The sequence below is a fragment of the Elephas maximus genome, chromosome 11, assembly GCF_024166365.1.
Source record: "Elephas maximus indicus isolate mEleMax1 chromosome 11, mEleMax1 primary haplotype, whole genome shotgun sequence".
Lineage (NCBI taxonomy): Eukaryota > Metazoa > Chordata > Mammalia > Proboscidea > Elephantidae > Elephas > Elephas maximus.
Window position 1 is genome coordinate 66,456,971 of NC_064829.1, and position 18,278 is coordinate 66,475,248.

At 42.7% G+C, this 18,278-nt stretch overlaps 1 protein-coding gene and 1 pseudogene across 1 annotated transcript in view; one reads left to right on the forward strand and one right to left on the reverse strand.

The window, feature by feature from the left end:
• The window catches only part of LOC126086134 (transcription initiation factor TFIID subunit 4-like), a 120,586-nt gene that overhangs the window by 11,320 nt on the left and 90,988 nt on the right, over nt 1-18,278 (forward strand). The gene's annotated exons all lie outside the window — the stretch shown is intronic.
• On the reverse strand, nt 15,987-16,396 carry LOC126085649 (40S ribosomal protein S15-like; annotated as a pseudogene).

Consider the following 18,278-nt stretch of genomic DNA (forward strand, 5'->3'; position numbering starts at 1 on the left):
ATAGGTTTAGTCTACAGTTTTTTTTTTTTTCTACAAAAAGCAGATTTTAATAAACTACTGCCTATATGGAACGTAATGAACATTACATTGAACTGGTGTTAATAAAACATCAGTGTCTTAGGCTGGGTTCTCCAGACAGGTAAAACCAGTGAGGCATCTATATATATGTATATATATATGTAGAAAAAAAAATTATGTCAAGGAAATGGCTCATACCATTGTAGAGGCTAGAAAGTCCCAAGTCATTGGGTCAGGCTAGAGGCTTCTCCTGACTCACATAGCTGCAGGGGTTGGCGAGCCTCCCACTGGCAGATCAGAAAACAGACCTCTGGCTCACAGGCTTTGAAGGCTAACAAATGCCAAGATCGGCAGGTAAGCTGGCAGGCTGCTAGCTCATAGACACGGAGGCTGATGAATCCCAAGATTGGCAGGTGAGCTGATAGCTCAAGTCCCAAGAACCAGAGGGCAGATGAACAGGAGCCAGCTGTAGGATCCACAGTGAGCAAAAGCCCAAGAGCCTTGCTGAAAGTCCATCTATATTGGATGCAGGCCACAGCCCCAAGGAAACTCCCCTTGAACTGATTGGCTACTCACAGCAGATCCCATCCTGGAGGTGATCACATTATATCAGATCTCAACATGGAAGTGATCACATCATTATACAACTACCATACTACATCATAACTACCAAACCACTGAGAATCGTGGCCCGGCCAAGTTGACACACAACCTTAACGATCACAACTGTTAAACTTAATTAGCATGATTGTTTTAGATTTTAATTAACAATTTATCAAACCATCTTGTGATCATGGTTAATGTTTACAGCCATGTTTTCATGTAATGAGAAGTTTGTATGTTTTATATTATGCTCTGTTTCCAGCATTTACTATTGTTCATGAAAACACACTTAACTTTTAAACCTCATCCCTCTCCCTCCCCAGCCTGCACCCTAAGCTCCCACGGTTCCAAGCTGCTTGCATTTCACTGAATTCTGGACCCAGTTGCCATCAAGTCTAACTCATGGTGACCCCATGTGTGTCAGAGTAAGAGCTCTTGTCCACAGGGTTTTCTTTTTTTTTTTTTTAATTTTAATTTGGAAGTAATTTTAACCAGTTGCCATCGAGTCAGTTCCTTCGAATGGTGACCCCATGTGTGTCAGTGTAGAACTGTGCTCCATAGGATTTTCGATGGCTGAGTTTTCAGAAGTAGATTGCCTGGCCTTTCTTCTGAGGCACCTCTGGGTGGATTCAAACCTCCGGCCTTTCATTAATAATTTGTACTACCCAGAGACTCGGACTTCTGAATAGTACATGCTATTCCTTCTGCTTGATTTGTCTTCCCTCGTCTACCTGACCCACTCTTCCTCCTTCACGTTTTAGCTCCAAAGTGACTTCCCCTCAGAAAGTCCCCCCAGGTAGCAGTTCCCAAAGCATTGTGCACCTAACTTCTCCAGGGTTTCCACCTAACTTCTAGGGTTGACTGCTCTCCTGTCTTGTTCCCCACTGCACTGTGAGCCCTTTGAAACCGAAGACTGGGTCTTATCCTTCTTGGTCTCCCTTGGCATACAGTGTTAACTCTGGCACCCTAGGCGCTTATTAGTTCTTATAGAATGAATGAATGGTCTACACGGTCATCATTCTAAATCATTGTATAGTACTTTCTCCTGATGGCTTACTTAATCATTTGCCGTTGTTGACTATGCATTCATCAGATCGGTTTCCAGAAATTTCTGAACAATTACAACCCACCACTAGTTTAAGGGCCTCCAAAAGCCGTTTTTCTCTCTGGTCTCTGTTATTTTGCAGGTTGTGATCGCCTTTCTTTACTTCATTATAGAAACAGTGTGTCCCCAGTACAAGAAAAGTATCTGTTTTATTAGACTAGGATGTGAGTCTTTGTTGCTGTCAATGAAGCAATAAAAAGGATAGTATTCAGATTCTTCCATAAAGTTCTAGCAGCCTGTGCTGTGTATGAACACTGTTGTCCTTATTTTCCTAAACTGCTAGCCACCATGAGTAGTTGTCTCTCCCAACCAAAGAAAAGCAAATTAAATGCAAAATAAAACAATGAGAAATAAATTTTCACCGATCACATTGGCAAAGATTTTTTTAAAAAATTCCAGGAAACAAGCACTCACTGTATGTGTGCAAATTGTACTTCTTTGGAAGGAAATTCAGAAATACATAACAAAAATTTAAACATACATGCCTTGTAGCCCAAGAATTCATGTCTAGGAATTTATCCTAGAAGTGGACTTGCACATTTACACAAAGGTGAGTGTACCTAGACATTCTCTGCAGCATGTTTTTCAATGCAAAAAGACCAGAGGGGACGTGATGTCTATTAATAGATTTACAGCCATACACTAGGACACTAATCAGTCATTTTTTAAAAAAATTAGGTGTATCTGTTTGTGCCAAGGGAGTCCCTGGATGGTGCAAACATGCTTGGCTCCTAACTGAAAGGTTGGAGGTTCACGTCTACTGAGAGGTACCTCAGAAGAAAGGCCTGGTGGTCAGCTTCTGAAAAATCAGCCATTGAAAAATCTGTGGAGCATGGTTCTACTCTGACACACATGGGGTCGCCATGAGTCGGAGCCAGCTCTAGAGCAACTGGTTTTACTGGCTGGTGGTGCTCTGTCTCCTGATGATTACAGGACTAACCTGTTTGGGGCAGTGTTTCCCTGGTCCCTTTGGAACAGTATTTGACTAGCACTGCAGCATTTGAATCTGAGGTGGCAGACAATCATCTATATTTCCCTGGTCCTGATCTCTACCTGCTGGTGCAGACTTCCCCAGGGTTCCCCCAGATAAGCCTGGGAGTCCCTGGTGGCTACCTCACCAGCATTTACAAAGAGGTCTGTCTGATAGGAGTCAGGGAGCATCCTTCACTTTCCTGCTCCCACCACTGGCATAAATATGGTGGCATCTGCTCAGAACCACCATCTTCTCTGAGGCACTGTCATCACCAGTTGGAGTTTCAAAGTCAAGAGCCCTGTCCCTGGGTCTGTGGGAGAAGAAGGAGAAAATCTAATTCCAGATGAAAGGACTCTTATCCGTCTTTTGTGTTACCCCCTGTCCGTAGCGTTCAGGGCCCTGAGATAGGCATCCCAATATCTTACAGTGTTGTTAGTGATATGACCCTTCATCTTTAATTTATACTCCTCTCTCTACCTAGAACCCAAAAACAATCCATAACGTCAAGAGCATCTGATAAAACTCATGGTGCACACGTTTACCCTCTGGGTTACTAAGCGTTTGGTAATCCCCAAAGTGTGTTGCTCCAATCTCCTGTTTAGGATGAGCACATTCCTAAGGGGTTCCTCAACTGCTCATGTATTTAGACTTCTGGCTGACTCTCCTTCCCCCACCCCCTAACGGAAGTAAATTCCAGTATTTAAAACTCACGTGAAAAAATACTGGCATTTCAAGGTATGCTTCATTTGAAAGCAATTTTAAAACCCAGTTGGATTAAAATTTCAACAATCTATGACATCTGAGTTTAGGGCACCCGATCAAGAATTACTCAAACGCCATCTTGTGAATCAAAGGTTACTGCACTACACCAAGTCCCAGCACCTAAATCCTATAGAAGCATATTTCCTGTGACTCAAACTAATTTAACTTCTCAAAAATATTGGCAGTTAAACACTGGCATGTAATTGTGTCTGTTACAATGGCTAGTCCGAGGCGGTGCTGAGGGACGGTGAAGTGTGGAGTGGTGGTTTTCAACCTATTATATTTTAACCTTGTCCCAAAGTTTTTTTTTGTTTGTTTTGTTTTGTTTTTACTATAACACCTTGAAGCAGAAGTTTCATGTGTAAAACAGGTTGGAGGAGCTGCTGTGTTGGAAGCAGTGGGGAGAGAGTGATAAATTTAACGTGAACTTAATGATACTTAAACTTCAGGGACCGTCCAAGGCCCTGTGCCTAATTTTGTATTCTTAATTTTCTAGTGTTTTTTTTTTTTTTTTTTCTTAAAAAGATCCCCTCCCCCCCCCCCTTTGTATAAACTTCACGCCCCGTGAAACCTGGTTCTATCCCTGGTAGGGCCCTGGAGTCTCACCTCTTCCCCTCTGCTCTTCAGCTCACTTCAAGAACCCTATTCCTCTGTGGAAAAGAAATAAAAAACAACTTGAAAGGTGGTACAATTCCCAGACTAGGAATCAGGAGACAGGGTCCGAGGCCTGTGCTGGCTACTAGATCTCTGTGTGTCTCAGGTCATTGAACCTGTCACAGACTCGGTTTTACCATCTGTAAAATGGGGGTGTATGACCAGGTATTTCCAAGGTCACTTCCAAAAGTAAAAGTCTTTGACCCCTAAGTCTACTGAGGCCACTTCCTACATTCACTTGCAATAGCTTCTGTCTGCATACTTGTTCTTCCTTCTTTTTTTTTTTTATAATTTTTATTGAGCTTTAAGTGAACGTTTACAAATCAAGTCAGTCTGTCACATATAAGCTTATATACACCTTACTCCATACTTCCACTTACTCTCCCCCAAATAAGCCAGCCCTTCCAGTCTCTCCTTTCATGACAATTTTGCCAGTTTCTAACCCTCTCTACCCTCCTATCTCCCCTCCAGACAGGAGATGCCAACACAGTCTCAAGTGTCCACCTGATACAAGTAGCTCACTCTTCATCAGCATCTCTCTCCAACCCATTGTCCAGTCCCTTCCATGTCTGATGAGTTGTCTTCTGGAATGGTTCCTGTCCTGGGCCAACAGAAGGTTTGGGGACCATGACTGCTGGGATTCCTCTAGTCTCAGTCAAACCATTAAGTCTGGTCTTTTTATGAGAATTTGGGGTCTGCATCCCACTGATCTCCTGCTCCCTCAGGGGTTCTCTGTTGTGCTCCCTGTCAGGGCAGTCATGGGTTGTGGCCGGGCACCATCTAGTTCCTCTGGTCTCAGGATGATGTAAGTCTCTGGTTCATGTGGCCCTTTCTGTCTCTTGGGCTCATAGTTATCGTGTGACCTAGGTATTCTTCGTTCTCCTTTGATCCAGGTGGGTTGAGACCAATTGATGCATCTTAGATGGCCGCTTGTTAGCGTTTAAGGCCCCAGACGCCACATTGTTCTTCCTTCTTGAGGTGCTGAATAATTTCAGCCACCCCTCTGACATGCTGGGCTTGGCAATCTGCATCCATAAAGATTGTAACCAAGAAAACCCTATGGGTTAGTTCTACCCTGCAACACATGAGGTCACCATGAATCAGAATCGACTCAATGGCAACGGGTTTGTGTTCTGTTTGGTTAACTTTAAAAAAATCAAAATAGGTTAGTGTATATCCATTTTCCTATATAAAATTATATGTGTGTATGTGTAAATACATATATATATCCATACATGTATGCATATATATACATAGAGAGAATGCAGTCAGTTCCTGGGTAGTACAAACAGTTAATGCTAAATAAATGTTGGTGATTTGAGTCTGCTCAGATCTGCCTTGGAAGAAAGGTCTGGCAGTCTACTTCTGGAGAATCAGAAAACATTATGGAGCACATGGGGTTGCCATGAGTTAGAATTGACTCTGTAGCAACTGTATGTATGTATATATATTTTTTTTTAAAAAATTGGGACCCACTCAGAGATTCATTTAAACACTGAATCCCAGAGATTCAGACTATATATTGAAAGGAAAAAGAAAAAAGAAAAAAAAAACCTTAGTATCAGCATTGCTGGGTTATTGCTCCTCCCCCATGGGGTAGATGAGAAGTTGGTCAGTCAAGACGTGTCGCCTCCGTGCACAACCTGGAGTTGTTTTGGAAGGAAGCGAGATCCCCAACACCTGAGCAATGCGAAAGTGATCCTGCTCTAGGGGAGCATAAGGTCATCTAGGCTGATTCATGTTTTCTTTACACCCTGAGGTATCTGACTCCGCAGCAGGCCTCTCAGACCAAGCTCTGTTTTGGCTGCTGTGGCCTTAAGACTTTTCCAGGTCTAAGCCTTCATGAACTGTCTTTTGGAAGGCGGGGTTTCATCTTTGTGAATGGACTCGGGGCTGTTTTTTCTTTTATCCAGTAAAGACTCTGAGCATGTTCTGTGTGAAGCCCCCGTAGTGGAGCGGGGGACACACCTGGTGGACAGGATGCCATCCACGCCCTGAAGAAGATGACGGTTTGGTGGGGACATGGGTAAGGAAACAAGTAATCGTAGCTCAGGGTGACAAGTGCTCCCAAGGAGGAAGGCCAGGTTTCTGTAGGAAGAAAAGGAAGGGCCTCTGACTCATTCTTGGCTTCCTGGAGAAGGTGGCACTTGAAGAGGATGAGTAGGCGTTCCTGTCCTTCCCTTGGTCACTGTTCAGTGGTGGCTGCTGCCAAGGGACATGGATCATGCCTGATCTATAGAGGGAAATAGGTAGCAATGCGATGGTTAGAAAAATAAAATAACCCCTCTCTTCCTTTCCTTGAAGGCTGCCCACAGTAGTGTCTGGTCTGGAAGGAGTCAGAGGCCAGGGTCAGAAGTAGGGTTAAGGGCCAGGGTGCTTTCCTCTCCAAGGACTCTGGGTAAGAAAAGACCAAACTTGGCACCTTGGCATTCATGCCCATTGGACTATTCTGGAAGTGGGCAGCAGTATTTATGACTGGGGTCTTCTTGTCACCCCTTTTTCCCTGACACACATTTTTTTTTTTTTGGTAATAATTTTATTAAGATATAATTCACATACCATATAATCTATCCATTTAAAGTATACAATTCAATCATTTTTTAGTAAAGTCACAGAGTTGTTCAAACATCTCCACAATCAATTTTAGAACATTCTCATCACCTCAGAAAGAAACCCCACTTCCAGACTAAGACAGATTGGGAAGAAAGGCCTGGGTGATCTACTTGCAAAAATTAGCCAGTGAAAACCTCATGGATCTCAACAGAACATTGTCTGACCTGGTTGCTTTGGACGTGTCATCAAGAATGATCAGTTGCTAGAGGAGGACATCATGTTTGGTGAAGTAGCGGGCCAAAGAGGGTGGGAAGGCCCTCGGTGAGATGGATTGGCATAGTAGCCACAACAATGAACTAGAACATACCCAGAGATCATGAGGATGAAGCATGACCAGGCAGCGTTTGGTTCTGTTGTGCGTAAGGTCGCCATGAGTCAGAGCCAACTCGACAGCAACTCACAACAAAATAACAACAACACTGTCTAGTTTGCCCACCACTGGACAGTGCCTAGGTTGTGAATATAGATTGGATGTAGGTACCAACATGTATAGTGAACTCCCTATAATCAGATACTTTTACAAACATTATCTGATGTAATCCTTATAATAATCATATGAGGTAGATGTTACAGCTTCATATTCGCAATGAGATACATGAAGCTGAGAGAGTATAAATAAATAACCTGCTCAAAGTTGATAAGTGGGCAGAGGAAGGATTCTACCCAGGCCTGTTGAATTTTCAGTTCTAGGGTCTTTTCACTAATACTAGACTGTTTCTGGAACTGAGAAAACAAGCCCCTTTCATTCCAGAGTTATTAGACAAGTCCCTGTTCACAAATGCCTATGAAACACAGAAAAAGAGCGACAGGTGCTCGGGGGAAGCAGAAGGCAAGGTTTGCCAAAATCAGCTCGAGATTATTTCTGTATTGGGCTTTCAGGAAAGCTTCCTGATAGCCAAGACTCACAAAGGAACTTCCCTGCTGCCATTGGTCAGTTGGGCTCTTATTTGCTTGTTCTCATGTTTCTAAATGGAGACTGAGTATTTCCTTTGGAATTTTCTTACATTGTTTTATTTCTGGGTGTCAACCTTTTTATTTTAGTGCAGCAAAAAACTCACTGTTCATTTCCTCTTGGGAATGTTTTTTTTTCCCATTTTTTTAGGGAGGCAGTACCTCTACCAGGAAAAACTGGTCACCAGAGTGGTCTCCAGAGGGTCAACTGCTCTTGTGTAGCTGTCACTAAGGCGTTTCCCCCTAAAGCTTGTTCGTCACTTTGAGGACACCTCAGCCTGGGCTGTTGGAATGACCTCATCTGCCTGGACCCGGTCCAGCTGCTTCAAACTTCATCAGCAGTGAGGGTGGTGGATTACTTGCTAACGTAAGAATGGCATTAATAATTCTTTTTTCAACCTAGCAATTTAAGGTTAAATGGGGAGAGGAAGTCAGTGGGCCCCTGGCAGTAAGTCATTTTCCTATTACCAAATGAAGCCCACCAGAGGAGTGGCTTTGCCTGACTTCACGGGCTCTTTTGCTCTGAAGCACTCTGGGTATGTTCTGGGTGTGTTTTTCTGTAATCAAAACTGCCGATTCCTGCCCTTTTTTTTTTTTTCCACAGACATAAATTTACTAAGAAACAATGTGTCTGAAGATTTTTAAAAATGTCTTGCCTGCTGCCCTTCAGATTGTTTCTTTGTTGCAGCTCTGTGTAGCATGCCACCTACTGTCTTGAGCCTCCTTGCTCAGAGACAGAAGCTGGACCGGCAGCATCAGCATCACCTGCAAGCTGGTTAGGACTACAGAATCTCGGGCTCACCCCAGACCTCCTGAACTGGAATTTGCATTTTAACAAGATTCCCAAGTGGTTCATATGCATGTTAAAGTTTGAGAAGCAGGACTGTAGACCAGTGGTCTCCAACCTTGACTGAACATTAGAATCTCCTGGGAGTTTTTAAAAAAAATACTGATTTAATTGGTTGGGTGTGGCCAGGGTATCAGGAGTTTCATCTGCTGCCAAAAACCAAACCAAACCCATTGCCGTCAAGTGGATTCCAACTCTATAGGACAGAGTAGAACTGCCCCATAGGGTTTCCAAGGAGCAGCAGGTGGATTCAAACTGCCAACCTTTTGATTAGCAGCTGAGCTCTTAGCCACTGCGTCACCATGGCTCCCAACTGCTGCCAGGTGATTCTAATTTGCAGCCAAGGTTGGGAACCATAGATCTAGAAGATCTCTTATAAGACTTGGCACTTTAGTGTCTTCATGATTTTCTCATCTCAAGGCATATTCATTTTCTGAGACATCATTTCTGGACACTCAGCTCTGAAAGTCTCATGGACTTGGGGTTTTTTTTTTTTTTTTCGTAATCTAAATTCATGTAAGAGAGACGTTTTCTGACCTCTTGCTTAATTGAACTTATCATGGGGTGTGAACATTTTCATATAGCTCAGTCAGTTTTCTAGGTAAACGAAACTTACCCCTTTGGTGTACCCCCCCCAAAAAGATTTGAAATTGTCATCATTTGGATGAAAATATTTCTAAAATGATTCGTATTTCCCTAATTCTCAAATAGTAATTCTACTGGTCCAGAGTGTGCTTCTCAAACCCTGATATGCATATGAATTACCTGGGGATGCTGTTAAAGTACAGACTCCAATTCAGGAGGTCTGGGATTCCGCATTTCTAACCAGCTTCCAGGAGATGCTGACGCTGCATATTCTGGGACCTCACTTTGAGTAACGAGGCTCAAGGAGTAGGTGGCAGGCTACATAAAGTGGCAGCTAATGAACAATTAGAAAGACAGCAGGCAAGGCATTATTTTAAACCTTCAGACACACTATTTTTTCATATATTGATGTCTATGTAAAACGCGCCCAAACCAAAAAACCAAACCCATTGCTGTCGAACAGATTCCAACTCATAGCAACCCTATAGGACAGAGTAGAATTGCCCCATAGGATTTCTCAGGAGTGGATGGTGGATTCAAACTAATGATCTTTTTGTTAGCAGCCAAGCTCTTAACTACTGTGCCATCAGGGGCCCGTGAAAAACGGACAGAGGTTGTTTATTTGATTATTTGTGCATGTGCTCAGGTCTCATGCAGTATTGCTGGGTGGTGTATTTTCCATTATCAGGATTCCTGGGACTCTGAAAATCAGGATGAGTGCTGTCATCACAAACCTATGCTAAGAGTGAGAGTTAATAGAAAAATTTGGTAACAAAAATGTCTAACATCAGATGAGGAGACTTCACATGGACACTGAAGAAACCAGGCAAATCTAGTTAGCCAAACCCACTCATCTCACTTGTCATGCCTCACCATTGAGTCCTTCCTCCGGGAAAACAAATGTAGACCATCTACTATAGGGTTGCTGTGAGTGGGAACTGACTCGACAGCAACGCGTTTGGTTTTTTGGTTTTTGTAGCCACTGCTCAGGACCTAGGGATGTAATGATGAATTAGAAAGTCTCTATCTTGCTGAGCTTCACTCTGGAGGAAGAGATGAGCAGGAAACAAACTATCAAATAGTTGCAGGTGTAGTGGTATGTAACCAAACTAATCCCATGGTCCTTGAGTCGATTCCAACTCATAGTGACCCGCTAGGAACCCTGGTGGTGTAGTGGTTAAGTGCTACGGCTGCTAGCCAAAGGATCAGCAGTTCAAATCCGCCAGGCGTTCCTTGGAAACTCTGTGGGGCGGTTCTACTCCGTCCTATAGGGTCGCTATGAGTCGGAATCGGCTCAACAGCACTGGGTTGGGTAGGACAGAGTAGAGCTGACCCATGGTGTTTCAAAGGCTGTGATCTTTACGGAAGCCGACTACCAAATCTTTCCCCTGCAGAGAAACTGATGGTTTCGAACCACCGACCTTTCGGTTAGCAGCCAAGGGCTTAACCACTGCGTCACCAGGGCTCCTCAGTATATAACATAGGCATATTACCAAAACTTAGGTGGTTGGAACCCACCAGCAGCTCTGTGAGAGAACGATGTGGCAGTCTGCTTTCATAAAGATCACAGCCTTGGAGACCTTATGAGGTAGTTCAGCAGTGAAAGACCAGTTTTGTTGTGTTTTGTTTTTTCCAATCTGTCTTGGACTAATAATTTATGAAGTACAACAAAAATTAAATAATGGAAAAATAAAAATACAAAAATCAAAGATACTTAGAAACTCAAACTTTTTATTTTTAGTCAGCAGATATAAAATACATTTTAGTAAGTATAATCAGAACAAACATAACAGGGAAAAAGACAAGAATTAAAAAAGCATTAATTGACAGTGTGTGAATAGGCATACTTAGAGGATATAGAGAATTGCACTTAAACACGAAAATTTTTTTTTTTAATATAAAAAACAAAAAATGACTAGTGAAACAGTGATCGTCTATGTTAAATGTCTATAAGCATACTTGGAATGTATACCATGAATCTATATGTAAAGTTTTTAATGTGACAAATTTGTTGTTTCTTGCTTTTTAAATTATTTAATATAGGTGGGACTGACACAAAACTAGAAAAAGAAACCAAATCCATTGCCTTCGAGTCGATTCCAACTCATAGCAGCCCTATGGTGGATTCGAACTGCTGAGCTTTTGGTTAGCAGCCGAGCTCTTAATCACTGCACCACCAGGGCTCCAGGATCGACACAGGGGTTGGGAATGTCTTTCTAAATTGTTCCTATGCTTGATTTTAAGAGCGCTGACGGCACAGCCTTGAATTAATCACCAGCTTATAACATAGCAAACAGATATAACCTTTTCTAAATTATTCAGGGTCTTATTCAGAACCAAATCACCGTGCTGTCTGTGCTTGAATCCAGACCTCCCTTATATAGGCGCATGACTACATTCTGGCCATTAGGGATTTAGAAGAAGTGATGTGTGCAACTGTCAGGTCATGCCCTTGCCCCTTTAATTCTTTTCGCAACATGGAATACAGATGATTGGCAGGATCAGGAGCAGCCATGTTGGATCACGAGAAGATGGAAAACCACATACTGAATATTGCAAAGTGTTAGGGATTGAATTGTGTCCTTCAAAAATATGTGTTGTAAATTCTAACCTCTGTACCTGTGGTTCTAATCTCATTTTGGAATGGGCTTTCTTTGTTAATGAGGCAGTATTAGTGTAGGATATATTTTAAGTCAATCTGTTTTTGAGATATAAAAGAGTAGATCAAGCCAGCAAACAAGGAAGTAAGCAGAGATGGAGCAAGACCGATGCCATGGTACATGAAGACTTCCAAGGAACCTCAGACTAGAAGCTGAAAAGAGACAAAGACCTTCTTCCAGAGCAGGCAGAGAGAGAAAGCTTTCCCCTAGAGCCGGTGCCCTGATTTTGGACTTCTAGCATCCTAAACTGTAAGAAAATAATTTTCTGTTTGTTAAAGCCACCCACTTGTGGTATTTGTTACAGCAGAGCTAGATAACTAAGACACAGAGTAACTAAATAGAAGTCTGAGGTGCAAAAACTATCCTTGGTATGGCTGATATTGCTGTGCTAACTTGGACTTTTATGTGTTAGAGAAATAAATTCAGCCGGCATTATTCTGGGCCTTCTTGTTATAGCAGCTGACCTGATATTCTAACTAGTTTAACCAGCAAAAGAAAAAAAAAAAAAAAAGGCAAGGGGAGGGAATAAGGGGTAGAAGAACAAGAGACACATTTTATGCATTTCATAGCCTAGCTGAAAACCAGCTTTGGATATGTGGAATAGTATAATAAATAACTGTATAAGCCATACAGAGGCAAAAAACCCTCAAGCTACAAATGCTTTTACTTTCATTTCCTCTCTTGTGAATTGATAGAGCAAGACTTAGATCCACGGACTGATATTCATCTCTTATCAGGGACCTCTGCTGTCAGCTGAGACTTTGGCAATCTTGTCCGTTATCCCTAGTAAAGGGAATCATGAACAATAGAATTTATAGGCTCAAGGGTCACAGAATTCTCGTCTTAAAATGGACTTTCTAAGTCTAGGATGTTTCATCATCTTACAAAGCAGAGACGCCTTGTGCTTAGAGCAGGCTTTTCCATACCTGATCCTTCAGCTCCCACATCAGGCCTGAGCTGGAGGTGAATGGTCCACCCGTGACATTACTGGGTTGGAGTTTGTGTTCTACGTGGCGTGTGAGGTAACGAAGAAGGCTCAGTAACCAGACGTGGCTTTTGACAGAATGGCTTAGTTGCCCACCGAGCCATCTTTTCATCCAAAGCACAGCCTAGCTTCCCTTCTTCCTACGGTAAGGGGTGGGAATGACATCTACTGATTTCTCACACTCTCTACTGTAGTTCTGATAAGTAACTAAAGGATTCTGACTCCTGAAAGTACCAGCCTTTTCTTAGCTGATGGGTAGAAAGATCTGCAGCCAAGGAGTGAGTCCTCCTTGGGCATTTTAAACCTGATTGCTCCATCCTAAGTTCTTCATAAACCTGGGGCTTCGGGGAGAGGGTGGGCCTCTGTTCTCACCTTTGACCCAAGATGATCTGTTGGGGAGCTTCCTTGACCAGATGAAGTGATAAAGCAAACTGTTGGCTTATGCTCTTTTATCTAAGTCCAAGGAGCATCTTTGTGGGTGTGGGGTAGGAAAGAAGGTAGCTGTGCCTTTTCCCTCCTTCCTGGGCTGAATCCACAGGGAAGAAGTGAGGAACAACCCAGTTTCTGGAGACCTGGTCAACTCTCAGAAAAAAATGACACCCTGAGAGAAATCATAAGTTCTGAAGGCGGGCACACTTCTCATTGTGACCTAAGTGGGTTACTCTCTCTTTTTTTTTTAACTTCGGTTTCCTGAATCGCGAAAATAGTTAAGGTGTAAAAATATTTGTATTGATGATCATTTGGAAAACCCAGGCACTAGCTCTCTAGGACACTCTAACTGCCTCTGTTTCCTCATTTGTGTGATGGGAAGGTCACACTAGGTAAAGGATAGGCAGTCAACTGTCTAATTTCACCACTCTTCCTCCTGAGCCCATGACCACCACCCCATTGCTCTGAGCTCAGACCTAACCTCTCAATCCTGCTCAACATGGTATTCCAGCCAGCCACTGCTAGTCAATCTGAGTTCCCAGAAAAAAATCAGTTTTTCATTTAATATACTGAGGATCTTCTTTGTTCCAGACATAAAATGAAACTTATGGCCAACTCCAGTGGCCACCTCTATCTCTGACATCTTATGATCTTATGAAAATAAAACAGCCAGATATAACCAGGGAGAGTGCACAGGGCTAAGAGGTAACAGACGGTGGTGAGAGTCCTGGACAAGTCGCTTTGCAGGCCCCCTCATCTCCCGTCAGGTTCACATGTCACTCTCTGAGTGGGCCCCCTTGACCACCCTGTTTGAGGTGACAGCTGTTGCCTCCCACCCCGGTGCTCTCTACCCCATTTCCTGTTTCATTTTTCTCCTTTTTGCCTGCAGCCCTGTTGCATTTTTGTTTCTCTGTGCACTGTCCTTGTCCCCCAACTTGAGTGTAAACTTCATGAGCACAGGAAATTTTGTCTGTTTCCTACTGGTTCAACATCTAAAAATCAGTTAGTGTAACCCACTGTCTCAACAGGCTGTAGAAGAAAAATCAGGTGATTGTATCATCTGACACTGAAAAAAGTGACAAAATCCAATACCCCTTAATGATAAAAATGTTTAGAAAACCAGGAAGAGAGGGGACTTCCTCAACCTGATGAACAGCATCTACAAAAAACCTCCAGCCAATATCACACATAATGGTGAAAAACCAACCGCTTTCCTTGTAAGATCCAGAACAAGACAATGATGTCCACTCTCACCATTCATCTTGTTGTTGTTGTATGCTGTCAAGTCGATTCTGACTCATAATGACCCTTTAGGATGGGGTAGAACTGCCCCATAGGGTTTCCTAGGCCGTAAATCTTTGCAGAAGGCAGACCACCAGGTCTTTTCTCCTGCAGAGTTGCTGGGCGAGTTTGAACCGCCAACATTTGGTTAGCAACTGAGTGCTTAACCATTGCGCTGCCAGGGCTTATTTCACCATTCTTAGTCAACATAATTCTGGAAATTGTAACTAGAATAATTAGAATCCACAGGCCAAAAGAAAAAAAAAAAAAAGAACCTCAAACTAAATCTCATACCTTATACAAAAATTAACTCAAAGTGGACCATGGACTTAAACGTAAAATGTAAGCCTATAAACCTTTTTGAAAAATATATAGGAGAAAATCTTTTGGACAGAGGACTAGATGAAGAATTCTTAGACTTGACAATACAAACACGATCTATAACAGGAAAAATTGATAATTTGGACCTCATCAGAATTCAACCCTTTTGCTTCAAGAAAGACCATGTTAAGAGGATAAAAAGATAATCTACAGACTGGGAGAAAATATTTGCAAACCACGTATCTGACAAAGGATCTGTACATACAATATATTAACGCCCCCCTCAAAAAAGCTCTCAAAATTCAACACTAAAAAAAAAAAAAATTCAATTAGAAAATGAAGAGGCATTTCACTGAAAAGCATACACAGATGGAAAATGAGCACATGAAATGACGTTCAACATCATTGGCCATTAGGAAAATGCAACTTAAAACCACAGTGAGATATCACTACACGCCTGTCAGAATGGCTAAGAAAACGAGTAGTGTTAACACAAAATGCTGGCAAGGATGTGGAGTAACTGCGTCTCTCTTTCATTGTTGCTAGGGAAGTAAAATGGTACAGCCATGCTGGAAAAGAGCGTGGTCGTTTCTTTTTAAAACCAAACATGCACTTACTATATGATCCAGCAACTGCACTGTTGGTCATCTATCTCAGAGAAATAAAAACTTATGTTCATGAAACACCTGGATGCAAGCGTTCATAGCAGCTGTTATTCATAATAACTGCGTGTTTGGGCCACCCGGGCTTCTTTATGGAATACTACCCGGTAATAAAAAGGAATGACCTACTGATGTACGTAACAGCTTGGGTGGATCGGAAGGGAAATAAGCTGAGTGAACATAGTCAATCTCAAAGGTTATATACTGTATGATTCAATTTATATATATATATATATATGGAAAACCTGGTGGTGTAGTGGTTAAGTGCTATGGCTGCTAACCAAAGGGTCAGCAGTTCAAACCCACCAGGCACTCCTTGGAAACTCTATGGGGCAGTTCTACCCTGTCGTATAGGGTCGCTATGAGTCGGACTCGACTCGACGGCAATGGGTTTGGTTTTATATCTATCGATCGATAGATGGATAGATATAAAACCCAAACCTGTTGCCAATCGAGTCCATTGTGACCCCTTGTGTGCAGAGTAGAACAACTCCATAGGTTGCCTCCCTCCCTCAGGAATCTGAACGTTTGTTGGTCTCAGGGCTTCTTGAGGGGGCTGAATCAGGAGAAGTGGGTGGCCCTGATCCCTGGCCAACCAGGCTTGACAGGCTTATAGGTGATGGAAAACTTGCCCAGATAGTGGCTGACCATCTTCAGTTTGATCTCCACTGGTAGGAGGTCTTGCCCTTGTAGACGCCCGCCATCTTGGGCAGGATGATCATGCCATGCAGGTGTGCCTTCGCCATCTCTAGCACCTCCTTCTTGCCCTGTAGCTGCTCCACAGGAGCGCTTCGTCCCTCACAGGCCTGTGTTCAGCCACTATTGCCACCATGTACTGTGCGGCTGCATCAGCTGCTCTAGGACATGTCCTGCAGCTGGTCGAGGCTCAAGCCAGCGTAGGTGAACTTGCAGAAGGCCTGCTTTTTCTTTTGCTTCACTTCTGCCATCTTGGTGGTTCTTAGGAAAAGCTCCTAGGGTTTCCAAGGCTGACCTTTTGGAAGCAGATCACCAGGCCTGTCTTCCAAGGCACCTCTGGGTGGGTTTGAGCCGCCAATCTTCTGGTTAGTAGCCAAAGACATTCATTAATCATTTGTATCACCGCGAGACTTTGAACTGCTACATAGGGCCCACTTATATGTTGTTGTTTTGGGGTGCCATTTAGTCGATTCTGACTCATAGAGACCTCATGTGAGAGAGTAAAAAAGTCCCACAGGGTTTTCTTGACTTTAACCTTTATGGATGCAGATCACCAAGCCTTTCTCCCACGGAGCTGCTGGTTGGGTTTGAACTGCCAGCCTTTCGGTTAGCAGTCAGGTGCTTAACAATTTGTGCCACCATGATATAACATTCTTGAATAACGAAATTATGGATCTAGAAAACAGATTGGTGATTGCTAGGGTTTAAGGACAAGAGGTGATGGGATGATTATAAAAGAGCAACAGTTGGGTGTCTTGTGATACCAGAACAGTTCTGTAGCTTGATTTTGGTGGTAGTGGGTACATGTAGCTACACAGGTGATAAAATTGTGTAGAACTACATGCACACACACAAATGAGTGTGAGTAAAAACTGGTGAAATCTGAATAACCTCTGAAGAGCATATCAATGTCAATTTCCTGCTTTTAATATTGTACTATAGTTATTCAAAGGAACCCTGGTGCCACAATGGTTAAGCTCCGTGCTGCTAACCTAAAGATTGGTGGTTTGACTCCACCAGCCGCTCTTTGGGAGAAAAGATCTGGTGATCTGCTCCCATAAAGATTACAGCCTAGGAAACCCTATGGGCAGTTCTGTGCCATCCCTTGGGGTTGCTATGAGTCAAAATCAACCCGGCGGCACACAATGACAACACTAGTTATTCAAGCTGTTACCACTGGGGGAGGCTGGGTGAAGGGTTCACTGGACTTCTCTGACATCTTTTCAACAACTTCTTGCTCTAATTGTTTGAAAATGAAAATCTAAAAAAGCTTCAGTTGGACATAAAACAATGTTTTTTAATTTAAAATGATCTCAGGATATACAAATTTATAGAACAAATATTTTATACATAATACTAATTTGCTTCGGTGAGGGCTGTGCATCTACTTGTAAATGTATCCAGCCATTCAGTTTCCCAGGTTCTTTTGCTAAATATAGTGGTATGACAGTTTTGGTATGATAGTCAAGAACTCTTCAGTGATGTCTCTCTGATTTTCTAGATTTTTCTAAATATGTCTGGAAAGAGTATTTGGGCAGTAACTGAGTCAGCTGGTTTGATCACTGATAAATCTTGTTGAATCACATACGGAGTCTGTGATTCCACAAGGTGATAGTGAGCTTGCTCGTCACTGGGGTTGGAGGGTTATGAGGATTTTTTATGACTGTCAGTACCAGAACTCATCCTCTGGTGCATGTTATGCATTTGCTAATGCGTCTGATACACTTGCAGTGTGTCTTTAAGATAATGTGACTTTTTAAAAGCACATGATATCATTTTGATCTCCTATTAACCCATTGTTGTTGAGTCAATTCTGACTCACAGCGACCCTATAAAAAATAGGACAGAGTAAAACTGCCCCATAGGGTAGATTTGAACTGCTGACCTTTTGGTTAGCAGCTGAGCTCTTAACTGCTGCACCACCAGGTCTCAGCTGCTAACCAAAAAGTCGGCAGTTCAAATCTACCAGACACTCCTTGGAAACACTATGGGGGTAATTCTACTCTGTCCTATAGGGTCGCTAAGAGTTGGAATCAACTCAAAGGCTACGGGTTAATAGGAGATCAAAATGATATCGTGTGCTTTTAAAAAGTCACATTACTTCTGACCCTGCGACACATTCCTTTCACTGTG